The sequence below is a fragment of the Ranitomeya variabilis genome, chromosome 3 (genome assembly GCF_051348905.1).
Source record: "Ranitomeya variabilis isolate aRanVar5 chromosome 3, aRanVar5.hap1, whole genome shotgun sequence".
Classification (NCBI taxonomy): Eukaryota; Metazoa; Chordata; class Amphibia; order Anura; family Dendrobatidae; genus Ranitomeya; species Ranitomeya variabilis.
Genome location: NC_135234.1, coordinates 115,783,228 through 115,798,036, shown reverse-complemented (window position 1 = coordinate 115,798,036; position 14,809 = coordinate 115,783,228). Strand labels below are relative to the sequence as shown.

The 14,809-nt window shown below is 44.5% G+C and overlaps 1 protein-coding gene across 1 annotated transcript in view; it reads right to left on the bottom strand.

The window, feature by feature from the left end:
• Window positions 1–11,283, bottom strand: part of MTMR4 (myotubularin related protein 4) — an 80,144-nt gene extending 68,861 nt beyond the window's left edge. Inside the window, exon 1 of the mRNA XM_077294566.1 lies at window positions 11,134–11,283. The gene's annotated coding sequence lies outside the window, so the exon portion shown is untranslated. The remainder of the gene's footprint in view (window positions 1–11,133) is intronic.
• Window positions 11,284–14,809: the final 3,526 nt, after the last annotated feature.

The following is a 14,809-nucleotide window of genomic DNA, read 5'->3' as shown; positions in this document are numbered from 1 at the left end:
GCACACAGCCTAATATGTGCCTGGAATAAGGCTCCCTGTCTATATTATGCTGCTCTCAGATTAAATAGCACAAACCAGCTAACAGATTCCCTTTAAGGGGATTGTCCAACATATAAACATTACAATCTGTGGATAATGATAAATTAAAAAGATAAAGCCCCCTAAAAGACAGTACTTGCCTGTGCTTTGCTCTCATAACGCAGTGATTCTCCCAGGCTTTGCTTACATGCAGCTGAACCGTGACAATTAGTGGCTAATTGTCTCACGTGCTGCACTATTAGCATCACCACTCAGTGATGGGAGCCACGATGCCACCAGTGTGGCACATTATTGCTGCAGAGGTCACATGCCCACTGCAAGTCAACAAAGACAGGAAGCACCGCTGAGGGGCAGTGCTGCATCATCAGGATCCTTTTATTTGGATTATTTAGATGAACCCATAAAACTGTGCGCTACATGTCTAAATAGTTAGGCCATGCTGACACGTGCACCCAGTGAGTTTTTCTGCAGGAGGCCATAGCAAAATACGCAGGGGCAATCTGCTGTGTTTACGGCTTTATCCTGTCTTTCCCCTTGTTTGTGATGCAGACACAGCAAGGATGCAAAAAAATAAAAAAATAAAAATAAAACGTTATGCAGCTTTTAATCACCCTCCCACTACTGCCTAAAACTGCAGCTCCAGGTTTGTCGGCGGCAGCCAATCGCTGAGCTATTGACATTACATGCAGATGACATCACCACTGCAGCCGATCAGAGATTGGAGTGGTTTTGTATTTACTTTTTTTTTTTTCAGGATCTCCCAAAGAAGTCTTCAGTTTCACAGCAGATTTGAAAAGCATCTACCACCAATCTCGGGCTGCTCTTTTCATCTACCAAAAACAGTGGTTAGCCCCTATTCTGTGCTGTTTAAATATATTCTAGTAAATAAAACTTGCAGAAATGTCCATAATGCTCCCCGAAAGAGCCAGACTTTCTTGCAACGTTAGGCCCGAACGCCCGAGTTGTTGGATCCCACAACTCTCCACCTCCGCTCTCGCAGTGAGCTAGATCTCGCTTGCTTTACAATGACCGAGCGGTCATATACAGAGCTGTATCAGAACGGTAATATTATTACAGCGGTTACAATTCGGTAACAGCTTAAAGTATGTGGCAGCGTTCATTCATCGGAAAGAACGAAATCTCGCTCTCACTGCAGGATCCATATCTGAATGATGGGATCACACAACTCAGAAGTTCAGGCCCAACTTTGCAAAAAAGTTGGACTTTATTGGGGGACATTAGGGACACACAATTATTATTATTAAATTATTATTTTTATAGGGCCATTTATTCCATGGCGCTTTACATGTGAACGGGGCAAATATAGACAAGTACAATAAACATGAGTAAAACAAGGCACACACAAGTACAGGAGGAGAGAGGACCCTGCCCGCGAGGGCTTACAGTCTACAGACTTGCCACCATGGATCTACACTCCAACATTCCTCATGAGGATGGGATTGCGGCATGAAAATATTTCCTTCAAGAAAACAATCTGGCCACAGAACCAACTGCGCAGTTTATCAGGTTTGTGCTCCATCACAACTGTTTCTCCTTTGGGAACAAGTCATTTCCACAGTGTATGGGCAGCGCCATGAGAAGCAAATGTCCTCACAACACGCTTACCTATTTATGGCGAAACTAGATGAGGAGTGTTTGTCATCTTGCTCTTTTAAGCCTCTCACATACTCCCGCTACATTGATGATCTGCTGATAATCTGGACACGCTCAGTAGATGATCTGCTGACTTTCCACAATAACTTCAACAAATCCCACCCAACCATCAGGCTCCTCCTCAGCTTCTCAAAATCCCAAATACATTTTATGGACATGTCCATATACATAAAGGTCAACTCCATACAAACGTCAATTTACCTTGAGCCCACAGGCGTATCTTAGATGGAACAGCTTTCATCCAAGACAAAAAAATCCACCATCTATAGTCAAGCTCTGAGGGACATTCCAATCTGTTCAGACAGTAAAGACAGAAAACTACAGCTCCCATCACTGAGGAATACATTCCTACAACAAGGATACCATCCACTGGTAATAGATGAACAGATCCACAGGGCTACAAGGATCCCAAGAAGCGGCCTCCTGGATGACCGGGTGGAGAATGACAACAGGGTGCATATTGTGGTCAAATACAACACCCACGTGAGCATCCCAAGGAAAAGCGGTGCTGATCTCCAACCCATATTCCACAGAGACCACAAATTGAAAGACATATTCCCATAACTACCATTTCTCTCCTCCAAACAGCCCCCTAACTTAAGTCTCCTTGTCAGAAGTGTCTTCATCACCAACAGTGACGGCACATTCCCTTCTAACAATACAAAACGCAGAACTTGTACCCACATAGTATCAAGAAATACAGTAAGGCTACGTTCACATTTGCGGTCCTCGCCGCAGCGTCGGGCGCCGCAGCGGCGCCGCATGCGTCATGCGCCCCTATATTTAACATGGGGGCGCATGGACATGCGGCGCACTTGCGTTTTGCGCCGCATGCATCGCTGCGGCGCCCGCGTCCGGGCGCAGAGGACGCAGCAAGTTGCATTTTTGCTGCGTCCAAATTCAATGAAAAAAACGACGCATGCGGCGCAAAACGCAGCGTTGTGCATGCGTTTTGCTGCGTTTTTATTTGCGTTGTGCGTTGCGGCGCCGACGCTGCGGCGCACAACGCAAATGTGAACGTAGCTTAACGCATACCAAACAAATCAAGAGTATAAGGCTATGTGCACACGTTGCGGTTTTTACCGCGGAACCACAGCGATTTTGACACTGCGGGTCCGCAGCAGTTTCCATTGCGTTTACTTTACAGTTACATGTAAACCTATGGAAACCGCAATCCGCTGTGCACATGCTGCGGGAAAAACCGCGCAGAAACGCAGCGGTTTACATTCTGCAGCATGTCACTTCTTTGTGCAGAATCGCTGCGATTCTGCACACATAGGAATGCATTGATCCGCTTACTTCCCGCATGGGGCTGTGCCCACGATGCGGGAAGTAAGCGGATCATGTGTGGATGCTACCCGGGGTGGAGGAGAGGAGACTCTCCTCCAGGCCCTGGGAACCATATTTGTTTTTTTTTAAAAAGAAAAATAAAAAATAATGATATACTCACCTCTCAGCGCTGCACACGGCCGTCCGGTCGCAGGGTTGCTATGCGAGCAGGGCCTGCGATGACGTCGCGGTCACATGACCGTGACGTCACGAAGGTCCTTCTTGCACAGCATCTTTGGAATCGGACCGTCGCGTGCAGCGCCGAGGAGATCGGGATGTCAGAGGGTGAGTATAACCATTTTTTAATTATTTTTAACATTACTATTCATGCTGCATATTGCTGCATATGCAGCATCAATAAAACCCACAGCGGAAACCGCAAGACAAACCGCGATAAATCTGCAGGTATAACCGCAGCGGTTTTGCCCTGCAGATTTATGAAATCCGCTGCGCGAGAACCCGCAGAGGACCCTCCAAACGTGTGCACATAGCCTTAGATCATGGTTTTATTTTCATGCACAAGGTGCCCTGGAGGTTCCTATATTGGGGAAACCATGCAAAAGCTACAAACAAGAATGAATCTACACAGGCACACAAGATCGAGCTGGACACGGCTGTGAGAAAACATTTCTCTGGACCTGGACACTAGGACTGATTTAAAAGTCTTAAATGGAACCAGTCAGCAGGCTTGGCTGATATAAGATACGGCTACTGCCTTTTCAGGGCTTATCTACAGCATTCTATAATGCTGCCGATAAGCCTCCGATCCGACCTGAAAGATAAGAAAAATAAGTTTTGTCACAGGTCCGGGGCCTCCCATCTTCTTGTAACGCCGCCCTCTTGCTTGCTTCATGACTGCCCGGCATTGTGCTCCGGCGCAGGCGTACTTATCTGCCCTGTTGAGTGCATAGCAAAGTACTGCAGTGCGCAGGCATCGGGAAAGGTCCGAGAGGCTCAGCGCCTGCGCACTGCAGTACTTTGCTCTGCCCTCAACAGGGTAGATAAGTACGCCTGCGCAGGAGCGCGACAGGAATCAAGGAAGAGGACATCATCGTATGAAGATGGGAGGCCCCGGACCTGCGACGCCCATCGGACCGGACCGCACCCTGGGTGAGTATAATATAACTTATTCTTCTTCTCTTGCAGGTCGGATCGGGGGCTTATCTACGGCATTATAGAATGGTGTATATCAGCCCTGAAAGGTGGTGGCCGTATCTTATAGCGGCAAAATCTGCTGACAGGTTCGCTTTAATACTAAAAGGTAATTTTAAGTACAACAGAAGAATTTTGAAATACAAACTGATAAGTATCTTCAATTCTTTGACACTAGGACTTAATTTAAAGGGAACTTGTCACCCCCAAAATCGAAGGTGAGCTAAGCCCACCGGCATCAGGGGCTTATCTCTTTTTCTCATCTTTCAGGATACATAGGGGGCTTATCTACAGCATTACAGAATGCTGTAGATAAGCCCCTGATGCCGGTGGGCTTAGCTCACCTTCGATTTTGGGGGTGACAGGTTCCCTCTAACCCCCTCATGACCTTGGGATTTTTTCGTTTTTCCGTGTTAATTTTTCACTCTCCTCCTTCCCAGAGCCATAACTTTTTTATTTTTCCGTCAATTTGGCTATGTGATGACTAATTTTTTGCGGGACGAGTTGTACTTTTGAACGACATAATTGGTTTTAGCATGATGTATACTAGAAAACGGGAAAAAAAATTCCAAGTGCAGTGAAATTGGAAAAAAAGTGCAGTCCCACACTTGTTTTTTATTTGGCTTTTTTGCTAGGTTCACTAAATGCTAAAACTGACCTGCCATTATGATTCTCCAGGTCACTACGAGTTCATAGACACCTAACATGACTAGGTTCTTTTTTACCTAAGTGGTGAAAAAAAATTCCAAACTTTGCTAAAAAAAAAAAAAAAAAAAAAAAAAAAAAAAAAAGGTGCCATTTTCCGATATCCGTAGCGTTTCCATTTTTCATGATCTGGGGTCGGTTGAGGGCTTATTTTTTGCGTGCCTAGCTGGCGTTTTTAATGATACCATTTCGGTGCAGATTTTCTCCCTACGCTGTTTAGCGATCAGGTTAATGCTTTTTTTAATTGACAGATCGGGCGATTCTGAACGCGGCGATACCAAATATGTGTAGGTTTGATTTTTTTTTTTAATTGATTTATTTTGATTGGGGCGAAAGGGGGGCGATTTAAACTTTTATATTTTTTTTATTTTTTTCACTTTTTTTTTTTTTTTTTTACTTTTGCCATGCTTCAATAGCCTCCATGGGAGGCTAGAAGCAGGCACAGCATGATCGGCTCTGCTACATAGCAGCGATCTGCTGTTCGCTGCTATGTAGCAGAAAATCAGGTGTGCCGTGAGCGCCGACCACAGGGTGGCGCTCACAGCTGCCGGGGATGTGTAACCATAGAGGTCTCAAGGACCTCTATGGTTACAATGGAGAAGCATCGCCGACCTCCGATCATGTGATGGGGGTCGGCGATGCCGTCATTTCCAGCCGCCCGGCCGGATGCGGTAGTTAAATGCCGCTGTCTGCGTTTGACAGCGGCATTTAACTAGTTAACAGGCGCGGGCAGATCGCAATTCTGCCCGCGCCTATTGCGGGCACATGTCAGCTGTTCAAAACAGCTGACATGTCCCGGCTTTGATGCGGGCTCACCGCCGAAGCCCGCATCAAAGAGGGGCTTCTGACCTCGGACGTACTATCCCGTCCGAGGTCAGAAAGGGGTTAAAGGGAACCTGTCAGCAGGATTGTGCACAGTAACAGTGACAGGTCAGAGACGTTATACTGATTAAAATGATGCCTGAGTTGATGAAATCTGTCTTGTGGTTAATTGTAATCCTCAGTTTTGAGTTAATGATATGTCTGTGCTCCGGGGCGGCCTGTGGGGGCTCCGATTAGCTATTCATACTGATGGCTTATGACAGGTCACTGATCCCTCACTGACCTGCCCTCTATTTTACATACTGTATATCTTGTTAGGGGGGAAAAAAATAAAATTACATTCATCATGCAGACGCCTGCGTTGCAGCATGATCGGATCTATAATATTAACAATATATTCATTTTATTTACTGATATGTTCCTGTGGGGGGGGGTGAATTCTTCCTCAAAATGGTGCCAGTTGTGGGTGCGCAATAGCATAATACAGAATGTGATAGATGCTACTGTGCAGACGCCACCGCCATTTTGCTATAGGAAAAAAAAAATTGTTACCAAGATTTCGCCAGAGGCACCTGCACAGTAGCATCTACTGGCGATCCGATAAATGCTACTGCGTAAGTGCCGCCATCTTGGCGGAGACAATTTTTTTCCCTTCAGCAAAATGGTGCTGGTGCCTGCACAGTAGCATCTAACGCGTTCCGAATTATGCTGCTACATATATGCGACTGGCGCCATTTTGAATTACCGTATATCAATAAAATGAACAGTGCACAGCTGAGCCTTATTACACAGGAAATCTTCCAGGAGCTCTCAACTGAGCAGTTTAACCCCTGCACTGCTAAAAGAAACTGCACCGTTTAATATTAAAGTACAGCGCTTCTAATCAGTTTAGGAGTAGGAGAAATAAGATGCTGCGGGCTTTCAGCTCCTCTCTGTCGCAGCAAACCCATGACAGCTACTTTATTTGTTGGTTATATATGGAGATGGCTACTCTTAGTAAGCACCTGGACAGATCAGATTTCTATTTTGAAGTGACGGTCAGTCGTTTGATATTTGTATACAAAGGCTCTCTGAGCACTCCACCCCTCAGCCTCAGGCGGTTTTGATTACGGCAGAATCCTACCTTCCCATATACAGGTGCTTCTCACAAAATTAGAATATCAAAAAGTTAATTTATTTCAGTTCAATACAAAAAGTGAAACGCATATTAAATAGTCATTACAGAATGATCTATTCCAAGTGTTTATTCTCGGGGTTTTCATTGGCTGTAAGCCATAATCATCAACATTAACAGAAATAAACACTTTAAATAGATCACTCTGTTTGTAATGACACTATATGAGTTTCACTTTTTTGTATTGAAGAACTGAATTAACTTTTTGATGATATTCTAATTTTGTGAGAAGCACTTGTAAATGTAGGCTATCAGCCCGTGAGAAGAGTCCCCACAGGATAGGTCCCAGCTACGAAAATCGCCTTATCACAGCTGCCAGGAACACATGAACTGGCCAATTTCTGCACTAAATATCTCAATTTTTAACATGTTCTAGTGCAGTAATGCAATTCAAATTTCATATATTTCATGTTTGCCTGCTATAGTGCTACTTTATTTTGTTGGTTATATATGAAGATCATCTCAAGTAAAAGCCGAGATCCTCAGATCAGGAACAGAACAGACATTTTATAACTTTCCCAAATTTTTTTGAAAAGCATTACAGCACATCCTGCACTGTAATACTGAACCAATTTATTATATATTTTAGGAGTTGGTTCATTATATACCGACTCCACCAAAATGGACACAAACTCCACAGACCTGGTCAAGACAGATAGATTTGATGCTGAGCTGCAACTAGCAGCATCTGGGAGGGAAGTGTGAAACTGCACGTCCTCCAGGAAGAGTGAAGAAATGTCCAATTGGACCAAAGCTCACAAAGCAACATGTAAACACACTACTCACAAAAAGCTAGGAATATTTGGCTTTCAGGTGAACCTAAAATGTAATGTAACCGTCTCAAACTTTTTAAAGCACATGTCCGACTGTTCAATGTTTCAGTACTTTTTGCACAACCTGCTGTTCTCTAAGGGTAGGTGTACACGGTCAGCAAACGTTGCGGGTTGGATGCTGTGTACTTGCGCAGCGTCCAATTCGCATCATCCAGATGTTACAGCAAAGTGGATAGGACTTCAAGAAGTGCCATCCACTAAGTGACCAGAGACGCATGCGGATCACCCGCGGAGACGGACATACAGTAGATTCACCTGCGTTCAATAGCCCGCAGCGCTTTAGAAGCAGTGTCCAAAGCGCTGCCAATTACTGAACATGTGCACCTACCCTTACATGGAGCTTAATGGCAGAATTCCACCACTGTTGTTGGCTTTTGTTTCAATAAATTGTTTGGAATGAGGAAATCACCATTGCATGCTTCTATTTAAATGCCCTACTGTCATGATAAAATACTTTAAGTTTACCATAAATTTAATCTAAAAATTAAATATCTCTGACTTTTTGTGAGTGGTGTATGTCTGCAATGCAGCGACGCAGTGCAAAAAAAAGGAAAGGAACAGCAGAATTAGGCTATGTGCCCACGTTGCGTTTTTAAAGCATTTTTTTTCTGCGTTTTTCCGCTGCGGAAACGCTAAAAAAACGCTTACAAAAGCATCACATTATTTTTAATGGAATACCGCATTGTTGTGCCCATGCTGGGGTTTTATTCCGCAGCGCAAACGCATCACGGAAAAAACTAAGCATGTTCATTAATTTTGCAGAATCACGGCGATTTTGCTGCTATATAATTATATTGGGACGCATGGAAAACGCAAGAAAAACGCAAGAAAAAAAGCGAAAAATATGCAAAAAAAAACAAAAACGAGCGGATTTCCTGGCAAGGGAGTCCGGTTTTGATGAGGAAAATTCTGCTTACATTCTGCAACATGGGAGCATAGCCTTAGTGGATTTTCCTCTCTAAATGCACAATGGCCAACAGTTGTCTTGAAATCACATCCAATTTGGTTGAACTTTTAAGGTATGTGCTCATGTTATCTTTTAGATGCCGATATACTCAAGCTCTTCAGGCTGAGAACACTTCAGAAAGACGCTGCCTGTGATGTTTCCCAAAGCATTTTTATTAGCATCCGTTTCTTTTCTTTTGTGGTGACTTTGCCTCCGGTATTCCCCCACTTCTATGTCTAACTTGATAAAAAACTTTCAAGTAAAAGCCACCTGAAGAAAGAATCGGTCACTCCATTTAATAGACTCACATCTTTGACAACTTGAAGTGGTAAAAAAAAAAAAAGCTGAGAAGACTTGTCACATATTCAGCAAGTTGTTTTAACATTACTGTGAATACATTCAATTGTTTTTGCATTTATTTTGTGCTTTTCCAGCCCATAGCCTTAGGGTCAGTACACAAAGTTTTTCAGTCTGAACCCATCCAAAATCCAAACCAAAAACGGCTCCGAATATCTTGGGGGAGGGGGGCGGTTATGCTACTCTGATCATGGCAGCAAGTTTTGACATTTCTACTTTGGCATTTGAAGGACTAGGCATGTAAAGTGTTCAGACACTGCAATGTGTGAGCTGCAGATGAAAGGTCCAGGTCTTTGCATACATGACTTTCATAGACTTACTATACTAATATACAGCGGGTGACATAAGTATTGAACAAGTCAATTTGCTAAGCAAGGGTAAGTTCACACTAGGCATTATTTTTTCTTATGCAAATTTTCAGTTGTATTTTACAGTACCAGCTATATGCACACAGGCTCCCCCGTATCGCGCTCCTGCGCAGGAGCACTTCTCTGTCCTGTTGAGGACACACTAAAGTCCTGCAGTGGCGCAGGCGCTGGGCCTCTCTGACCTTTTCCGACGCCTGCACACTGCAGTACTTTACTCTTCCCTCAATAGGACAGAGAAGTAGCCTGCGCAGGAGCGTGATACGAGGGAGCCTGTGTGGATGACATAGGGACGCGTCATCCACACGAACCAAGGAGGACGGAGATCATAAGAAGAAGGAAGGCGCCTGACGAAGACCAATGACACCCCTCGGACCAGACCGCCCCCGGGTGAGTATAATAAAAGTTATTTTTCTTCTCTTACAGTCGGGTTGGGGCAGATATACAGCATTATAGAATTCTGTATAACAGCCCCGAAAAGTGGAGGCCATAGCTCATATTAGCCAAACCTGGTGACAGATTTAATGGGTGCAGAATCTGCAATGGAGCCTTACTGGCCAGAAATCACTCAGTGCAAATGAGCCATTCCTGGTGTGTGATTTATTTATTTTCATATATAGTAGATGATAAAAATTTAATTAGTAAAACTTTTTTTTACATTTTTAAATGCATGTTTTTGTTTTGTTTTTTTAAATGTTACACTTAAATTAACAACCAGGCGTTTTACGTTATGGAGTGTGAAAGGAACATTATCCAATCAAGAAAAAAAAAAAGTAGCCGCATTTACCAAGACACAATGTGTTTTCGGTGAACTGACATCATCCACCTAGATCTGTCTGGGCAGGGACACATCTTTCACAATACAATGGTAACAAACAGTTGTCAATTCATTGATACATTTCTAAGCAGGACTAAAAGAAAAAAAAGTAGATTTTGTTTAATTTTTGGTGCGTTTTTATCAGTGTATATTTGTTTCGTGCACGCCGATAACGGTTTAGTGCCTAAAAAAATAATCTGATTCAACTTCTTCAGGTTTTGACACCTAAAAAGCAGCAAAACGTCATACGCTGTTGCACTATCTACTGCCTTCAATGGGTTAAAAAGATGCTGACAAAACGTGACATGCTGCATTTTGCAAAAACTCAGCTCTTTGACAAAACTGTCAGGAAAGAAACCCAAGCTGTGTGCACGGGACATCTCAGACTCTGCAGGCATTGTGAAATGCAGCTGAAAATTCGCATGCAAAAAACTGCTGCAAAACCGCAGGGTGTGAACATCGCCTCAGGGTACATGCACACTCGGGGGTTTTCTTAGTTTTCCACGCGGGGTGTTGGCAGGAAGAATTCCGAGTGCACGATGGGCGGATTTTTATTAATTCAATTGATCGGGTAAAAATAGCAGCAAAAACACCGACGAATGCTGCAGATCTGAGAAACGCACTGATGCTTTACGATTTCAGGGAGAATAAAACGCAGCGAGCGGCTGACACTGTGGGAATTATAGTTATGGTGCTAATACTAGAGAACAAGAAAAATGCACATGGAAATAAACGCTGCAACAGTGTGAACAAGCCCTGACCAGACATTATGGGGAAACATCATCTCCTGCATCACCCCCCGGGCTCCGCTGTGCCTTCATGGCCGTCCAGCTATACACACAGAATACAGGCGGATTGCATTCCACCGGTGCCGGGCAATATGGCGGCCAGCACAGCCCGCAGTCTACCCCGCCGCTCACCTCGTGCACTCGCCCTACAGCGGCCGCTCAGCTCGGGGTCTCGGGGCGCTGACCACCCGCCCGCTCCTCCGCATACTTCTCACTAATCACTTCCTGATGGAGTCGCCCTCCGATGACGCAATCCTTCCACTCTAGACCCCGCCCCCTGACCTCTCCGCGGCACTCCGCACGTACCTCATGTACCACCAAATACGGAGCGCTCTGTATCCGCTACCAGGAAACTACAAGCCCCACAATCCCCCGCAGTGTGAACTGGGCGTGCTGCAAGGCAAAAGGATTGTGGGATATGTAGTCCACTGGCCGCTGTAATAATGTACGATAGAAAAAAAGCGCGACTCCAGGGAGGCAGAGAGCTGCTGATAATAGTCCATGAGCCAAGAACCAAATTTGACGATATCGGTACCAAGCGGAGTGACTAATTCTCTTTGGTATTTTTAGGTAGATGCATGTCTGTAGTTTATTTTTTGATATGATAGCCCTTACATATACGTAGCTTATTAACCCCTTCAGCCCTAGGCCTATTTGTACCCAAGTGCCTAAGCCAATCTGACCTGTGCCACTTCATGGGCTAATAACTTTGGAACGCTTTCACCTATCCAAGCCATTCTGAGATTGTTTTCTCGTGACATATTGTACTTCACGTCAGTGCTAAATGGGAGTCAATATATTTTACCTTTCTATATAAAAAAATGCTAAATATTCGGAAATTTTGGAAAAATCGGCAATTTTTTAACTTTGAAATTCTCTGCTTTTTACAAAAATACTGATACCCCCCATAATAGTTATTAATTTACACTCCCCACATGTTTACTTCATATTGGCATCATTTTGAAAATGAAACCTTATTGTTTTACGACGTAATAGGGCTTATAGTTTTATGCGCAATTTTTCACATTTACAGCAAAACCCACTTTTCAAAGGACCAAGTCACTTCTGAAGTCACTTTAAGGGGCTTACATAACAGAAACCACCCATAAATTACCCCATTTTGCAAACTACACCCCTCAAGCTGTTCAAAACTCATTTTTAAAAACTGTTAACCCTTTAGGTGTTCCACAGGAATTTTAGCATGAGCCAAGAACCAAATATGACGATATCGGTACCACCCGGAGTGACTAGATGTAGTATTTGTAACAAAATTTAATCCAAGTTATGTAAATACACACTGAACATGTCATGTGCATATATATATATATATATATATATATATATATATATATATATATATATATATATATATGTTACTCCATAATATCTTCAACATCGGACTCTGAATCTGACTGTTGTTCTACTGGCTCGTCTTCAGTACCCTTGTTCTGGCATGTCTGTAATCTGCACATGTCTGTGCACTTCAGGCCATTGCTGAGGCAAGTACACTGAGGAAGTTCACATGACCGCACACACTTGCAGGACAGTAGCTGTATAATAGCTTCTGGTGCTGGTGCCCCTTGCATCCACTTGACAACAAGCTTTCCGTCGTTATCTATCATCCAACCGCAGTCTGTTGGGTTTGCAACCCATGGCTGGCTCTGCAGACTTCTCCTCCAGATCGCAGCCTGGTAGTTTGCACGCAGTGCATGCATGAAAAGGCAGTCCTGGCAAGGAGGGAGTTGACTTGACTCTACCACTCCACGTCTGGCACAGAACAGCTGATAACGGAGCCTGTTTACCTCAGTTGTTTGGGTAGTTGGCAGGTACATGTGGCAGGTGATTTCCTGTAACTTCTCAAAAAGTTCGGTAGACACTTCCCATGAACGACCAACTTCCTGAAAGGCATCCTGGTATGTCTTGTTCATCTTCAACTGCTTGAGTGTCGTCATCTTCCCACGGCCAGTGAATGCACTGACGGTGTCACAGCCTGTAAATGCATGCATACCAATCAATGAATCACATACGCTGCCTCCCAATGTTCGGCTCAGAGTGGTGATATCCAGGAATCTTGTCCGGTTCTGTGTACCGCATTTCTGGAACAGGTGGGATGGGATTTTGTGGCACATGCCCAGACACAGGACCATGACATCAGTATCCTCCGAAGTGATGATGACCGACTTGTAACCAGATTCTGCTGCATGAAGAGCATGGAGAAGGAGGCGTGTGTCTGCTTCTTCTTGATTTGACTTAAGGTCAGCAGCCTCTTCCCACTGTTCTTTGGTGATCTTAAAGCAGAGCTGCTCACATGTGACATACAGCTCCTTCTCCTCAAGCTTCTCCCTGTGGTGTTTCGCCTTCCATTCTTCTACCAGAAACTTTATGAGACTTGCCTTGTTGGAGGAACTACTTAGAAGCTTTTTCCACTGCTGGATGTTGTGCCCATGTTGAATGTTCTTGAAATGGATCCCTGTGCCTTCATATCTGTTGACTCTTTCTGTATCTTTGATGGATGTCTCCTTGTAGACGTCAAAGACAATATCAATGCGCTTGCTCTTAGCACCCTCATGGATAGCGCGACTCATTGCTGTGCCTGCTAGCTGGCCAAATGTTGCATTGTTTCCCTTCAGTTTCTGAACCAGGCTCATCCCATCAATGATGGTTGCAGAGGGCTCGGGGATCACTTCTGCAGGACGAGCATTCCTCTCCAACTCCCTTGCGAGGGCAGCCTTGTTGGTCTTGCGGATAGACCCATCACCATTGGCAAGTGCCCATGGCAATGGACCCAGGGGATGAGTCAAGACATCACTCATTTGTAGCTTTCTGTTCTCAGCTACAAGTATCATCTGGCCAAATAGGTTTCTGTCAGCCTTCAAAATTACCTCCTTGCCAAGACCTTGTCTGCGTGTCTTCATTTGGATGTTAGAGAACGTTTTAAGTTTGTTCTTCGTCATCTTGTCATGAAACAATGTAGTTGGCTTATCGGTACCCAAACGCTCATCCTTGAATGTTTGATATGCATCCTCTCCTATACTGTATGCCCCTTGAAGGTCTTTGGCTACATCTGGTGGTGCTACAGTCGCTGTTGACAAACTGATAAGTTCACCATTATGCTCTTTGTTGAAGGGGTTCACCCAACCTGTCTCCAGCAGTTGAACGAAAGATTGGACATCGGCTTCATCTCTTCTAATCCTAGACACCTGTAGGTCTGAATGGCTGAAGTCAGTATATTGTTGGCCTACCAGGGCCCTCAGCTGCCTCAAGTACATACTGCGGTACTCTGATGTCAGGTAGAACCTGGAAACAGCTCCAACTTTGAGGCTGAAGCCTTTTGTGCCCCCTGGTGTCTGGGTGTCTTTGTTGATTGTCTCTTCAATGGTCTGGTCCACAGGAATTCGTCCAAAAGGATTCTTGCTACCGATCTGGACCGAAAAGCCACCTTGCATGAAGTATTCATGGACCTCTGGGTGTTCTATGGGCAGCCGAGACATTGTGGCATAGTAATAGGTTAGGTATCGGGCATAGTTGACCTTGTCATAGGCAAAACACCATGGTATCATCTGTCGGATTGCTCCTAGGTGAAGCATCCAGTTGCCTTCTCTTGAAGCTCGAACCAGGGCCAGCATGGTCTCGACCATGTATGTGTCAGTGTGTACGTGTATGTGTCAGTGTGTGTGCGTGTGTTGGGGCACCTCAGGGTGTCTTCAAATGTGACATAGCCCCCTAGATTTCTTCCAGTAAAATTTGCACTCCAAAAGTCATTTGGCGCTCCTTCCCTTCCGAGGCCTGCCGTTCCCCAATACTGCAG